The following is a 16,380-nucleotide window of genomic DNA, read 5'->3' as shown; positions in this document are numbered from 1 at the left end:
AATTTTAATTTAAGTTAGACAGCCATACAACTGAAGTAGAATTTTGAATCCTACCACTAGGATGCTACGATTGCATTCTGGGAATGGGTTGGCTCAAGAAGAACAAAGCCTAGATTCTATGTGTTGAAGAGAAAATAATCTTTCAAGATTTGGAAGGAGAAACCATAAAGGCATATGGGAAAGCTGGAAGAATCAGAGTCCAACTAGCCAAGGCAAGCCAACTCAAGAAAGGATTGAAGAAAGGTCAGCCAATCTACATGATCCAGTTGAATAAGGTCGAAAAGACTAATGAAGGCACTCTACCTTCCTGGAAAGGGTCCTCGAGATTTAGAAGAACAATAGTCAACACACAAGTTCCATGAAAGAAGAGCTTAATCAAATCAAATACTAATTTAAATGAGTTTACTTATCCTTAGAGGTAGCACTACTTACTAGCTAATATCCATTAGTTACGAACTAGTAAAAATGAAAGTCAAATTGCCTATTACATTAAATTTTATTATTGCATGTCTTTGATGACAAGTAAACTTCAAGTTGCACCATATTTTTTTATTGGGGTTTTTCTAAAATGCTTGCTTTGATGGGCATCATGTTCAAGAGACAAAGAATACACATACATACATACATACATACATACATACACGCACGTACGTGTGCGCGCACGCACACACACACACACACACACACACACACACACACACACACACACACACACACACACACACACACACACACACACACACACACACACACACACACACACACACACACACACACACACACACACACACACACACCCCTTCAAGCCCTCCATGCATTCCTTTGAGGTATGTCAATGTAGGTTTTTTTTTTTCAAGATATGGGGAGGCCAAAACACCTCCTGTTGGAGCGGGATGTTTTGGACAATGTTCTGCATCAAGATGACCACAAGACAATTTATTAAAAAAACCTTCCAAAGGCAGCACAGATCATGATAGTTTCCCATGGTCAAGATAGGATTTTATTAGCTTGTTGGAAAGCTATTACAAGATTTGCAATCATGTAAGCAGCCTATTGCAATTGTCTCCAAATGGGTTAGAACACCCCAACTCAATGCAGGGTGTTCTAGTTAGAGGATAAAACTCTTCATATGGGCAAAAACAATGGGAGTGAAGGGAACAATTTGCATGGACATAGGGCAAGCTACCTATTGCATAAACTAGAGTCCAAGGTGTAGACAAATGATAGAGGATAAATCCCTTTGAGATTTTAAGGGGAGCTGAACACCCCAAGTTGTTCTATATAGAGGATAAACCTCTCTATATGGGCATAGGGTAGGCCTTGAATTTCAAGGTGTGATCATTTGATGCAAGGTTGCTCCTTTTAAAAGTTTTTTCATAGGTTGTTGAAAATGTTATTGGAGAGTTAGCTTGAAATGGCCTTGAAATTGATCGTTTAACTACACTAGTTGAGAAATCATGTCCCAAGGATACAGTAACAATCATCAAAATCAAGATAATGACCCTCACAACAAAAGGATGAAGTCAATATTCACATCCTACAAATTTCTTAATCAAAACTAATCTCATCCTTTGCACCCCCTTTGAGTGGCTAAGCCTCCATTCAAGTCAAGTCTCAGCCCTTTGCTATGGCAGGCTCAAACTATCAGACATGCATACGAAAGAGGATAAAGTTTTTCCACCCTTCCTTAGATTGGATACAGTATGATTTCAGAATAGTTGTCAGCCTTATGTGTCATCATTTGTGCATGCCTCTCAGCAACAACCAATGGATGGTCTTGATTGCTTGTACTCTGGGAATAGCTCTTTAGATAATCAATTAGGAGAAACAATGGAAGATAGCATGGATGATGGAGGGATTGATTCTAGGCACCCTTCCAGTGATGGGAAACCTTATTCTTTTGAGTGGCCACAATGTTGAAAGAGGAACTTTCAATCATTGAGATGCAACATTCATGTCTAGTTAATGGGAGAAAAGTTATCTGTTTAAGTTTGGTGCACTTGGGTTTGAGTTGGGTTACTCTATGGAAAATCCCAACTCTTTGTTGGTGTGGGATGCCTTCCATCTAGCACCATCAAACTTTTGGGATAGATGATAAACCTCTTCATCTATACCATCACCCATGTGTATAGCACTTGGACTCAATAAGGGCTGTGTCTCCCTAAAAAGAGCATCTTCATAACTTGTAAGACCTAGAGGGCCAAGGGCACTTCCTTGGCTTACTGCTATTGATCAATTAGTCACTTGGCATGTCATCTCATTTGTCCTAGTTACTTGGCATGTCATCTTATTAGTTCATTGGTCTATTGATCTATTAGTTCATGGGGCTGCTATTGGGGATAGAACACCCCGCATCAATGTGGGGTGTCGTAGAGTGTTGACTTGTCACCACTAGTTGCATGCCTACCCACTAATGTCATGTCTGAAGAGCAACTACTAGACACCATGGAACACTAGCTTTGAGTTGCTTAAGGGTGTCACCCTGAGGTAGGGTGTCAACTCAAGGTCACTTGGTAGTGTGTGCTCAACTAGAACTAGGAACTCTATTTGAAAAGACAAAGCATGTGATGCTGCTACTTGATTAGATGGATATTGCAACTACTACAATTAGGTCTAACCATCTTCTCAAGGTAAGCATGTGAAACTCAATGTGATATTCATCTTGAGATCATTAGAGGATGCAACTTGGGGTAAGAGTGTGTGTGCACCCTCTAGTAGGTAGGATACTTGGTTGTAAGCTTGGAGTTAAATATCTTGTAAACTAAAAAGGGTGAATTTTTAGATTAAAATCACATTTCAAGGATTCTTAAAGACAATCAAAGGTGGCTTGAGATGTCCAAAGATGGGGTGAGGGAAGCCCTAAGGCAATGTGTAGGAGTATGGAGCCTACCTTAAGACTACAGGGTGTTTTAGTGTGGGCTTATAAGGAGTGAACTCCTAGATGAAGTGGTGATAGTGCAATGAAATAAGTAGTTTTTAAGGCAATGCATACATGGTTCCAAGATATCATTGAAAAGATAGCTTGGGTAGCTCAACCTCAAGCATAGGTATAGTGGCACCAACTCTAAGGCTAATTGGGATTCTTGTGTATGGATTAGAGGTAGTATGCAATTTCTTTTGGTGAGAGCACGTCCCTAAACATATTGGGGTTTGACTTAATGGATGCCATGTCCTAGGGAAAAAGTCAAAACAATGGCTTGATACAAAATCTTGGATGGAAATTATACAAGTATGGAAGCCTATGAGTATCCATATAAAATGGGAAAGCTACTCACAATTGCGAACAAACGGATACATAGCTGAAATAGGATGGTTGCTAGCTTAACCTTGTAGCTAGCGTTATACTTCTACGATTGATAATCTTTAATATTTCACTAAAATAAGATGGTTGCTAACTTAACCTTGTAGCTAGCATTATACTTCTATGATTGATAATCTGCAATATTTCACACCAACAACTTTCTTAATATTCAAGAGATCATAATTTTTCCTAGATGGATTCTAAGTACGACAAAATGTGAGTGAAGATGCAAAGAAATAACAATTAGGAGATTAAGTAAGATTGGTAATTAGCAATTGGATCTTTGCTTTGCTTTTGAGTGTGCTAAAAACAAGCATTGCTTCAATTGTACTAAATACTCATAAATCACGATCATAAATCTTCTAGACCATATGATCATCAAGTTGTTTTGATTTTTTATATTGATGCTATGGATGGATTCTCTAGCGTTACTTGTCCTATCATGTATGCTTTGGATAATTATTGAGGTGGTATTTATTGAGGTTTATGCTTTGGACAATTACACTTTAAAGCATGTAAGGAAATTCAAGAAGGATTACCAATCATCATCACATTGTTGCATACTAGAGCTTGGGCATCCTCTAGTAGCAATACACTTGCTTAATCAAAAGTGAAAATTATTGGAATATGAACATAGAGCTTTTTATTGAGTTAGTATTAATCAAATGTCAATTGGTGAGCTTTTTCTTTTACAAGGATGTGGATTTGCAAAGGCTGATGATATCTTTTTTCTTGGATTTTTAGGTTGCAATGGTTTTCGTTGTTCAATGCCTCCATGAAGAAGGTGCCACTTGGTGACTATGTATATTTCTTTTTTTGAGTGTGATTATCAATACATTAAGCCATCCCTCATGCACTTGGGTCTTGGTTTTTTGTAGTACCTTGTCTTGTAGAGAGAAGGGGGAAAAAAGAGGAGAAGGGGTGGGAGTACCTCCCTTGATACAATAGTGGAGGATGTGTATGAGACTAATGTGATGGTCAAGAAAGTGGATCCTAATGAGTAGAATGTACACCCAAATCCTGCTCTTGATCTCTTGGAGTCACAATTGCAAATCATACTTTATGTGTGTGACCTAAGGTTGTAAATGAGGATAGCACAAAAGGTAAAAATGGTAAGAGTATTGTCCAAGGTGAGGATATACTGAAGAAGACACATATAGTTAGTTGTTATGATTGGCCTCTTATACCTTTGTGTATACTTCTTCCCTATGCCAAGGTCCATGGTCTAAGGGATGATGTTTTAGGACTAAAGATAGCCTTTGGGAAGGAGGGCTATGTCCCCCAAGAAGGGGGTGTTCATTGTCTCTGTTTTCACCCATGCTAGAGAGTTGACAGTGGTGATTGATGAGATTATAGAAGGATGGGATCCTATTTGGAAGAAAGTGAATGGGGAGTTTTAACAAGAGCTTTTGAGAGACCCTTACTTGAATTGAATGTCTGGTCATATGTGTTATGTGTGGGAAGGCAATCACCGCATTATTGCTTGGACATAAGCCATCTTTGAGTGGTTCCTTCTACGAAGAGAAAAACATATGAGTGCTCTCCACAGTGATAGATCCATGGAATATCAATGAGATCACCTTCTTTCATGCTTTTAGAGGATAAACTTGTAAGTGCTTTGTTTGTGTTGAAAGTCCTATGCTTAATTTGGTGCATCTTTCTCTTTCTTATAAAACATCGTCTCATGCTTTGGTTTTGTAGCATCAACACACATGTGCTTGTCACCACACCATTGACAAATGAGCTTGTGAATACCTATAATATCTACACAACGAATGTAGAAGATTATCTGAAGAAATTGTTACTGAAGAATGTTGCTTTGATTAGTTGGATATGGATGAGGCACACAAAGGTGTTGATGAGCCTTGGTTCCCCTTGACAAGGAAGTACTTGGTAAAACTAGTTTACAGTGAAGGTTTCTTTGCTCTACATTTTGACATTGTATTTGAATTTTTCTAGCATGTGTGGTGAAGGCATAATCTTCATTTAATCTATAGGTCCAAATGAACAGTGACATTCAGAAGAATTTGGACCCCTTGCATCATTCTATGGTGCCCACTAAATTTCAAAAATCGGAGGTAAAAGAGATGGAAGACTCATCACAAAAATATAGTGATAGAATTGGGAAGGTGAGACCATGTATTTTCCTTTGTGGTCCATTGCTCTTACTTTTTCAAGCTTGTTTTTCATTAGAGTATTTGTTGCAATAAATATGCACTTGGGCTAGATTTGAAAAGGAGCTTGCAATAAATCTACACTTGTACTACTTCTAAAAGAAGCTTCCTTATCCTTTCTTCCTAGGTTGACGTGTGAATATTGTTGGTTACATAATGAAGATCCTAAATATTGTGGACTCGAACCTTAGTAATGATTGATGGAAAAAAGATTTGCCATTGAGATGGAATGTTGAGAGTTTTGCCACACTAGAGAAGATAAACTTGATTTCTATTTGCCATTAAGTGCCTATGGAAACAAAGATTTTGTCATTGTCATTGTTGGAGGCAAACAAGGCAACAAGAGTAGTGTATGCAGTGCCAAGGGGGGATCACAACTTTCATGATTATTGCATATTCTTAAGTTTGGTTTTAGTCTTATATGTTATGGTTTGCTTTTGCAATGATTGTTCCCTTTGTGCTAATAGATGGATTTGGAGAGAGTGGCTATCTTGGAGAGGATGCTTCTAAGGGCTATTGAGATCCTCGGTAAACTTCATCAAGCAATCAAATGATATGGTTGTGCCAGCTGAGCATTCTTTGAGGATATATTATGATGAGGTTCACGATGAGAAGAGAAAACATATTTTCCTAGTCTTTGTGTATCTTGAGGCAAAAGAGAGGAGTAATGAGATAAAAAACTTGAAATTTTTTCATGTTATTCAAATGGTTGCCCAAGAGAGCTATGCAGGTAAGAGTTTATATTTGTTGTAATAACTTGGTTTTGGATTTTGTTGAGACCACTATTGAGATCTCCTTTTTTGTGGTAGGTCTTTTATACTCTTGATGGAAGGTGGCCACTTGCCTTCCCTTCTATTGGCACGTAAGACTTGGGTGTCACTTGCCAATGAAGCAACAATAATGTACACTCTTGATGTGCAGTCTCTCTCACATTGGGAGCTAGAGAACTGCCCATGGTGGATCAATATGAGAAAAGAGTAGTTTTTGGAGAGAGAAAGAGGTCTTCGTGCACATGTGCAACAAGACGATGATGGAGCAGATAATGAGGAGATGACCTAGGCTTTGAGAGGTAACTAGGGTTTGTTGTTGCTTTTGCATGTTGTCACTTGGCTTTGGGAGGACACATTGATAATCCTTACCATGGTTTTGGTGTTATGCTATGCCACATGTGAAGGAATGTCAAGATGATGAGATCGTGGTCATACGGGAGGGTTTCACGTGACACAAGCAACACCATGAATGATGAAGATGACTTCATTGTAGATGACTAGACATCTCCATTGTTGGTTGGACTGTTTACTTTTCTAGCTTGTTCATAGATGCAAGCTTGTTGACCAATGAGTGTGTAGGTGTTGGAATAGGCACACACGTGACCAAAAAGACCACTACTTTTTTTTTGTTTTGAAACACAACTATGCTTTTGTGCCATCTAGTATGGTCATTGTTGCTTTGCCATCTAGTATGGTCATTCCTGCTTTGCCATTGCAAGTGATTATATCATGATTGGGAGGGACTTCACATGTGGGATGAAAGACCCAATATGTACACAAGTCTATGAGCACATGAGGACTTATTATCCAAAGAGAAGAGAGTATAGCCGCAATGGGAAGTCCATTGGTTGGTGGGCTTTAGACATGGTTTTCTTAAATCTTCCATTTGGTTTAAGATGTGCATTTTGATATATTTGTGGCTGTGGCCTCATCATTAGATTATGGATGGTTATTGGTGATGTCCTCCGCTAAGGTGCAGTTCCATTTCTATAATGCTTCACACAACATGTAGTGTTGCATTTAGCCATTTGCTTACTTGTAAAAACTTTGAGTTTTGCAGGATCTTGTGTGGGATGGGTAGAAAGTTATGCATGTATCTGTGGTATGAAGATATGGCATCGTATCCCATTGTTGCATCATTCACCTTATGGCTATATGGAGTTGGTAGGTGCCAGGGTGGAGATACTCTTCACACTCAAAACATGAGATTTTGACAATACTTTTATGGCATGAGGCAATGGGTTAGTGATTTTCTTGTTGGAGCCCCAAGAGAGACACCAAGAAAACGGGGAATCTACTATAAGAAAATTTATCTTGTATAATCAACAAGCATGCTCTTCATAGTTTAATCAATAACAATAATAAAAACAACACCAATCTTCACATAGCATCATATTGCAATTCTCCCACAAATCTATCAACTTTCAAAGAATCACTGTGACACAAAAAAAATATCAATTTTCAATGGAAATCATCACATAGCATTCATCTTTCATCATCTTCATGGTCTTCATAGTCTCTCTCATGTAGATACAATGTTTCTCATAGAAATTTGGTTCTCTCTCATACTTTATCTCTCTCACATATGATCTCTCACAGTAGTACATTGGAATAATCAAGAATAACACTCCATAATCCCTATTTAGTCATGGATACCCCTCCCAAGAGGTATGTCTGATATGAAGAGTCACTAAAGCCACTACAGTGTCTTTTCGTGGCTAAACAGTGTCACTGTTGCTTCAATCTTCAACAACTACTTTTTTCACTTCTTTGAGCTATTTTGAACTTATATTCATCTCTTCCTCAGACTCAAAAACTTTTCCAAACTACACATTCATCCCACAAAACACTTACAGATTCATATAGAACAAAAATAGAACAGAGACAGAGGCTCTATTAGAAGCTCAACAGAAGGTCTATAGTACCATTTAGAAGGTCATAAAAAAGCATTTAGCTCAACTAAAACCATTCAAAACCATCAATAATCATTCAATAAGCTTCCAAACACCCTTAAACTCCATCAATCATCATTCCAACCTCTCATACAGAAAGAAATTAGAAAAAAACACAAGCTAAACAAAACCACTCAAAACCTAGACACTTAACATAACCTTTCAACACATCATATCTCCATTGAGAAACATCATGAGCTTCTCAAACCTATTAAACCTTATCCAAAACTCTCTCAAACACTTCCAAACCAATGAATCATCATTCAAATCACACAAAAAGCACCAAAAATCTAGCAAAAAATAACCAAAAACATAGTCATATCAACCCTCAACAATTATTGCTATGTATTGTTTTGCCTGCATGTTGTTTTTTGTTCGAAGGCATAGATATGAGCCACCTATGTACTTGGATTCCAATTGCCCTTTGCTTAAGGCAGTTTGACTCAGACCCTTAGACTCAATTGACTACCACCAAATACCTCCCCAAAGTAGAGCTTGTGATAGCATTGGGGATGATTCGAGGGGGGTCATGTAGAGGAGCTGGGCATTTGTGGTATGTTACTTGGAGCTTCTTTGTTGTCATGGGGGAATCGCCCTCAAGTTGGGGTGTGGTACCACCCCATTACTACAGGCTTGCCTCTAGATAGGATGTTTTTGTGTCTTAGTGCATGGTGATGGGGCATTGGTCTCATCACATGTTTTGCCTCTTCTTTTTCCTAGGAAGAGGCATATTGAGGAGGTTGCTAGTAGCTTGCATGCAGGCGATGATGTGATGGATGTTTTGGTAGAAGTGTCTCCATACGATAACTAGTGAGCATTTGGCCTATTTTGATATGTGGAAGTAATAGTAGGGTTATTTTTTTTCTCTTATTGTTTGTATTTATGCTTGGTTTGGCTTATTGATAGTGATATTTTGGAGTCTATGGACTGGGATTTCTTGTGTCATTTGGTATCTATACTTATTTTGGCTTCTTGACATGTATAATTTTTGGTGTTTTGGTTTGTTTGGAAGGAGTGAGCAAAGGTAGTTATGAATTAGACTTGTTTGCTCATAGACTATTTGTTTGGCATTCCATTGGAGCAAATATATATACCCTAATCACATGGATACTTAGGATGAAGGGAGAGACAATGCAATAAATTAAAAAAGAGTGCTATTAGAAAATAACCTCACATACTTTTGGGGATGTTAGGAAATTTCTTCCACATCCTACTTTTTGCATTGGAAAATTCATAGCTCTAATAAGGTAGGATTGCAAGGGAACTTCAATCTTTGATGGTAAGAGCTTGAATTCATAGGGATTTCTTGGTATTTGTTGGTACCAAACTCCCTTGACAACCAATGAGCATGCACTAAACATTCCCCCATGAAATTTTAAGCAAAATGTCAACTCTCATTTTTTCCTTTTTGCATTTTAAGCTATAGAAATATGCAAGTTCACAATCATGCTCAACACTTTATGCCCATCACTTAAAAATTGCCTGACTTAAGTGAAGTGTCATCAAAACATTTGAACACACAAATGCCATGTATTTATATCAACACAAGTTAATGTTATAAACTACTATGCACAACCTTGTATGCCAACATGATGACCTATTTTTCCATGTTTGCATATGTGATCCACCTCTCATGCAATCCTTGTGTCCACAAGTCTCTCCTACCATGTCATCTACAAATGCATGTCTAAGCCTCATACTAAATCGTCTACTACAACCTCATAACAAAATGGGGCTCATTGTAGCTTCCATTTTTCCTCAAAGTTTGGAAGTCTAAGCCTAAAGGAGCTAAAATGTAAAATCCAAGAAGCATATAAGTGTGAAATCAAGTGTCTTCTTCAATCTTAAGTGCATAAAACATCATATGAAAAAGCTTTACTTAAAAATTTAATCAAACTTTTGACTTGAGAAATATCCAATCAAGTGGTAAAGTAAGAGTGTTTATGGGCTCATGGAGTGTCTCTAAGATAAACTTATATGATTGATGTATTGGAATGCTAGGTTGGATCAATAAGCTTTATTTGAAACATTTAGGCTCATTAAAACCTCAAGCCTTTAGGCATGGTAGCATACTAATTCAATGATGCAATCACTAATGTAATCAATCAAGAGTATTATTTACACTAGGAATCTATGATCTAAAGGAGATGGAGTTAATATACAACTGCATTCACGTATTTGCATGGAATGTCTTGTGGAGCACCATAACAATTGTCTACTTTTCATTTCAAGAAGGCAACCCCCATTAATGAAGATTATATATATATATATATATATATATATATATATATATATATATATATATAATTTCATGTCTAATTTGATTTACAAGTGCTACTTGTAGTGCTACTGGCATCCTAGTATTCCTAAAATTTGGATTGTACTAATATTATTTTGCTTCATGTCCAATTTTTTGGAAAATGGTGTAGGATTTTGAAATCTATAGAGTGTTCACTATCCCCATGTTCATCAATTGTTCTTTAATCTTCTTCTCAAGCCTCCTTTCCATGGTTGTAATTCCTTCTTTATCCTTGCCTTTCCTCTTATCCCTAGAAGACTCTTTGTCTTTCCTTAACTTCTTTTTGTGTCTTCTTTTACTTCTTTCATTGTCAGATTCACTTGACTCACTATCAGAGCTTGTGATCTTGAGGAAGAATCCTCACCCTTATTACTATTCTCTGAATTTGAGCCTTTGGGTATGGAGTCTGAAAACTCCTTACTACTTTTCATTTAGACTTGCCCTTTCCAAGTTTTTTTTCACCCTCTAGGTAGCATCAATAAGCACATCTATAGTGCCATTACCCTACAACTCAATGTTAGCAAATAGTACTTGCTATAGTCTTAACTAGGCCCTTTATAAAATAGGGGCCCTATAATTCCACTGAAGGTATGTCAACAACATCCACTCTGTTTAGCAAATTCTTAAGTTTATGTGCATAGTCTTGTCAAAGCACAGATTTTTATTTGATTTATTAAAATTTCTTTAAAACATCGTTGCCATTTTATCATTCTAAAACCTGCTTAAGAGTGTATTTTTGAGTGCACCATAAGTAGGAAAATGTGCAAAACCATCCATACTATACTAGTCTATAGATTTCCCATTGAAAGTGGATACAAATTATTGAAGTTTAACTTGATCCCCATAGATATCTACCTTATTTCAAATTGTGCTACATGGAAATCTAGATCTTCCTTACTTTTGGCTGAAAATTTAGAGGTTTTAACCTTTGGGTTAAGTGGTTGTTGGTGAATCATTGTAGTCTACTTATGTTTCTTCCTCAAAGGAGGTAAAGGATTAAGCTTCAAAGATTTATTTGATGCTACTATAGAAGCCTGCAAAAGACTACACTACCAAGCACTAAATAGTGTAATCTTTTAACCACTTAATGAGGATAAGTAGGTTGATCTTGAGGGAGAGGTATTGCTACCTCTTCACCCATAGAACTAGTAGAAGAATGGTATACTAAGGGTACTCTAGAGGGACCAACATCTTAGTAATCCTCTATATAATTTGTATATCTTTCCTCATCCAGGGTTGCGAATTTTCATGCTTCTCCTCCATCATTCTATGGTAGCTCTTATTGTCTTTGTCTTGTCCATAAATCTCTCAACTCTTCAAAATTGTCTTATTAAAATAACATTTGACAGATAAGGGTAATTGTCTAAGATATAAGTAAAAAAGAAAAACCAACCCCTTGAACTACATCATCTTGCATTACAAAGTGCACTACTACTTTAAGATTTGTAGGAAATTCAAAAATCTACATCAAATGGGCTCAAATTACTTGAATTTTAAAACCATATATATAGGGCATCATAGGTAGGATTGCCAAAGTGTTAGAACCCTAAATCTATACAAAAGTGTAAGCATTGTAGTAGCAGAACTACATAAATGCATGAAGAACTACAAGAATAGAACAAATATACCATTTTGTAGAACTAGACAAAGAGAATAGACAATGAACATGATAGCATAGAATGAAAGAAGAATGGAGAACAATTAGAGATCAAGCACAAAATTTGAGGCACAAACCATCATGATTGTCATTTCATCAACACTCTCATCTCTCATACAAAGCATGAGCAAGAAAACAAAAATATTACCTCTCTCTTTACAGGCCACACTTGTTACAACCATAAGAACTAACTGATCACATGAAGCATATTTCCCATTTACATATTCAAATCTATGAATAAAGAAATATTGAGCCTAAAGCATACTATCAAATAGCATGCCAAAAGCTTTAGCCAAAAAAGAGCACTATAGACACCATTGCCCTATGTGAGAATAGGTGAATCCAATGTGGCTATGAGATCCTCGTACCAAAAGAATTCTACCAAAAGGTGGTTTGGGAAATTTTGCAACTTGGAATTCAGTTCTCTAGCCATGGAAAGTATTGGACACAAATAGCTAATGGCCCATTGCCATGCAAGTGGACTATTGTAGCCATGGAGGCCTTGCAAATAGCCCTAGAGGGGTTCCTGATCAACTTGTTTGATAACACATAATTGGCTATTATCCATGCAAAGTGAGTCACTATTAATAAAAAAGACATGAACTTCATTTGGCTTCATGAGGGTAAGGGACCTCCCTCCTAGGATTATTATACATATGACTCAAGGTATTGCCATATACACCAAACATTCTAACAAATTAAAAAGCCAAAGCCTTTTGTATATTCCCTAACATTTGAATATATATATATATATATATAATGCAATGTGTACTCAAGTCTAATCACTTCAAGCAAATTTGTTAGTTCTTGAAATGCACAACCATTAACTTGAGTTTAAGAAACTTCCTGTGGAAGACCACCACATTGGTAACAAGGTTGCCAACGTCCTTCTTCAAAGCTTAATTATTCAGTTGGTTTGCATACCAAAATCATCCTTACCTTGATCAAACCCATCTATATATAGTATATTTTGAAATACGTGATCAAATCAATAACATGATTACTAACTAACATGGGGTATCAAAATGTGACAAAGCTTGATCTTGGCATATATAAATATAAATATAAATAAATAAATAAATAAATAAATAAATATATAATGCAATGGGGTACTCAATTCCAATCACTCCAAGAAAATTTGTTAGTTCTTAAAATGCACAACCATTAACTTGTGTTCAAGAAACTTCTTGTGGAAGACCACCACATTGGTAACAAGGTTGCCAATGTACTTCTTCAAAGCTTAATTGTTCAGTCAGTTTGCATACCAAAATCCTCCTTACCTTGATGGAAAATCATCTATATATAGTATATTTTGAACTACGTGATCAAATCAATAACATGATTACTAACTAACCCGAGGTATCAAAATGTGACAAAGCTTGACCTTGGCATGCATCAAGTCTCCATGAGTGCTATGAAAGTGGCCTGAAATATGAGACCTTGGTCCAGGGTCTTGTAGGCCTCATTTTGACCCAAGATTTCATTGGCAACCTCATGGAGACCTAATGCATGCCAAGGTCAGGTTTTCTCACATGAAAATATATGGTATTAGTTTGAAATATTACATTTTCCATCTCATCTTGTATATTCTCTCCTTGTCTATTAATGAGGCACTCTTCTAGGTAGAGGGATCCACAAATTCCCTTTAGTAACTTGGAGTCTTAGTCCAAAAAGATCATGTTATGATGCTTCAAACTTAGCCTTGCATACAAGGTAAACCACTTCAGCCATGGCAATTGCTCCTGTGCTACTATGATAGCACTCACTAAATCTAAACTTGTGCCATCATATCTTCCAATCTCTACCATCAGCTGATGCAAATCCATGTAATCATAATCAATTTCATCCATAAAATTCCTAACAAGGACCAAGAACAGATCTTCTTCCTTCATTTCAAAGCATTTCATCACATCAAATAGAAGTGAGTATTGTGTGCCATCTATGTCAATGGGTGTTAAGGAGACAAGGTTGGGTTTGTCATGGTGTGGCTTTTTTGAAGAGGATAGCACCATGAGAACCAACCCTTGCTTTTCCACCACTCAATGCTCATTTTTCATATTTATTAGCTCATCAATTGGATCCTCTCCTCTATATACGATAGTAGCAACCATTGGAGTTGTAACTTCATTGCTCTCCTCCTCTATGGGTATATCCAATGAAAGGAGGTAGATGGCTAATTAGCTATGAGCTCCAAAGATGTGTACTTGGTTCACTCCACTTCTTAGGCCAAGCACCTATTCACCTCTTTTTGATGGTTCTTCTTGTCTTGAAATTCCATGAGATGTTCCAAAGGTATCCAAGTCATGTTGGGTCCCTTGGTAAAGTATGTGTGACTGACGAAGGGTTCACAAAGACTTTTAGGACCTAGTGTAGAGGGATCCAATGGTGGTGAGGGTATGCATTTTAGGTCGAAAACCTTTGACAAAACCTTAAAGTCCTCATCAGCCTAGCTAGTAAGGCTAGTGTCACTCCTCAAAGTGCACATGACCATCCATCACAATTGGTAGGAGGGATATGGTGGATGTGAAGAGATGAGCAGAGAGTGTGTCAAATGAAATAATGAAACAAGAATAAAACATGTTCTATCTTAAAAACACTAACTTTAAACCATTGAAGAATGCTTCACACATATATTAACTTATGTTTTTAAGCAATCTCTTTGTAAATTTGACATGCATGTATAAATATGCTAGTGTGGCACTTGCCCGTTGTATCAACTAATATCTAGAGAAAGCCTCTCTCTCTCTCTCTCTCTCTCTCTCTCTCTCTCTCTCTCTCTCTCTCTCTCTCTCTCTCTCTCTCTCTCTCTCTCTCTCTCTCTCTCTCTCTCTCTCTCAATTGATGTCAGAGGGGATGCACCTTTTTCCCTCCACCAAGTGGATATTTGGGTGTATGTGCCTTATCTCGATAAAGAAATGTGTGTATACATGTTTTAAAAAATCAAAATATTGGGAGATATTTTTGTCCCCCTGATGTGCATTTAAGTACATGTACCTTATCTCAAAATTTAAAATGCATGAATACATATTCAAATAGTTTCAAGTATAAATGTATGAATATATGACAAGTTGAAAAATAATGACAAATTAAAATATTACAAGTGTAAGATATTACAAAGTAGTTGTATTTTATTAGCAAAAAAATCCAAAAATTCCAAGTATTGGATATTACAAGTTGTGGAGCTTGGATATTTAGGGAGACTCCACAAAGTCTAAAATGTGTGGAGCGCTTACTTTCCATTGTTAATAATACTCTTAACTTGACTTTGAATCTTTCTACCATCTTATTTCAAATAAAAATAGTACATGGATTCTTCATCAACGTTGTAATTTCTTAACGCATTATATTCAAGGGCCAATCATCATCCATTTGCAGCACCACTTGGGACTTGGAACTCTCACAAATGACAGCATCTACAATTGTACTATCATGTGTGTTTTGTACAACGTATAACCATTCACTCTTGAGCATCCTCCATTTGCGATACTTAAATATCAAGTATAAAGTCTATCATGCAACAAAGTACCTACAATTGGAAAGAAAGTTAGCTAAGAAAACCCAAATGAGAATGTAATTAGTCAAAAGAGAGTAAAATTTTATTTGAAAGCTATATCCCTTGTTGTGATTTGACATTTTACTATGTTAGGATTGTGAGTGAATTTTAATATCCAAATTTCACCTACCATTCTTGTTCTAATCCTTCGATGCACTTTTTAATATGACATATGCACTTTTAGTAAATCTCAAACCCTCACATTTCTTGAGCATGTATTAAAAAATTTACAATTGGTATAAACCAACTTATGCATACATTCTTTGAGCCAGTGCTTGACTTCATAGAGTTCAATAGAGTCTACTGAAATTATTGTGCTACACATGTACAACTGCATAATGGCCATTCTATGATATTGAAACAAGTACATGTGTATACTCTCAAGGGTTTCATATTCTTGACCTGTGTTATAGGTAGTATATCCTTGCAACCATATTAAAAAAACAAGGTTCTCATATGAGCTAACTGGGTATATGGCCCTAAAAAAGTAATCAACCAATTTTGATGTGGTAACACTTGAAAAAACCTATAAAACTCTCAACATTTTACCACTCTTAGTAATCCAAAGGGCATGCTTTTGTAGACACAAGACAATAAGTTACACAAATATAATCAATTTTCTCATTCTCAATGTGTTGTAAAGACTTACTATTTGCAATGTTTTGTTGTGAATG

This window comes from Lygodium microphyllum, chromosome 30 (assembly GCF_053477565.2).
Source record: "Lygodium microphyllum isolate KBCC chromosome 30, Lygodium_microphyllum_v1.1.10, whole genome shotgun sequence".
Lineage (NCBI taxonomy): Eukaryota > Viridiplantae > Streptophyta > Polypodiopsida > Schizaeales > Lygodiaceae > Lygodium > Lygodium microphyllum.
Note: the sequence above shows the minus strand (reverse complement) of the source record.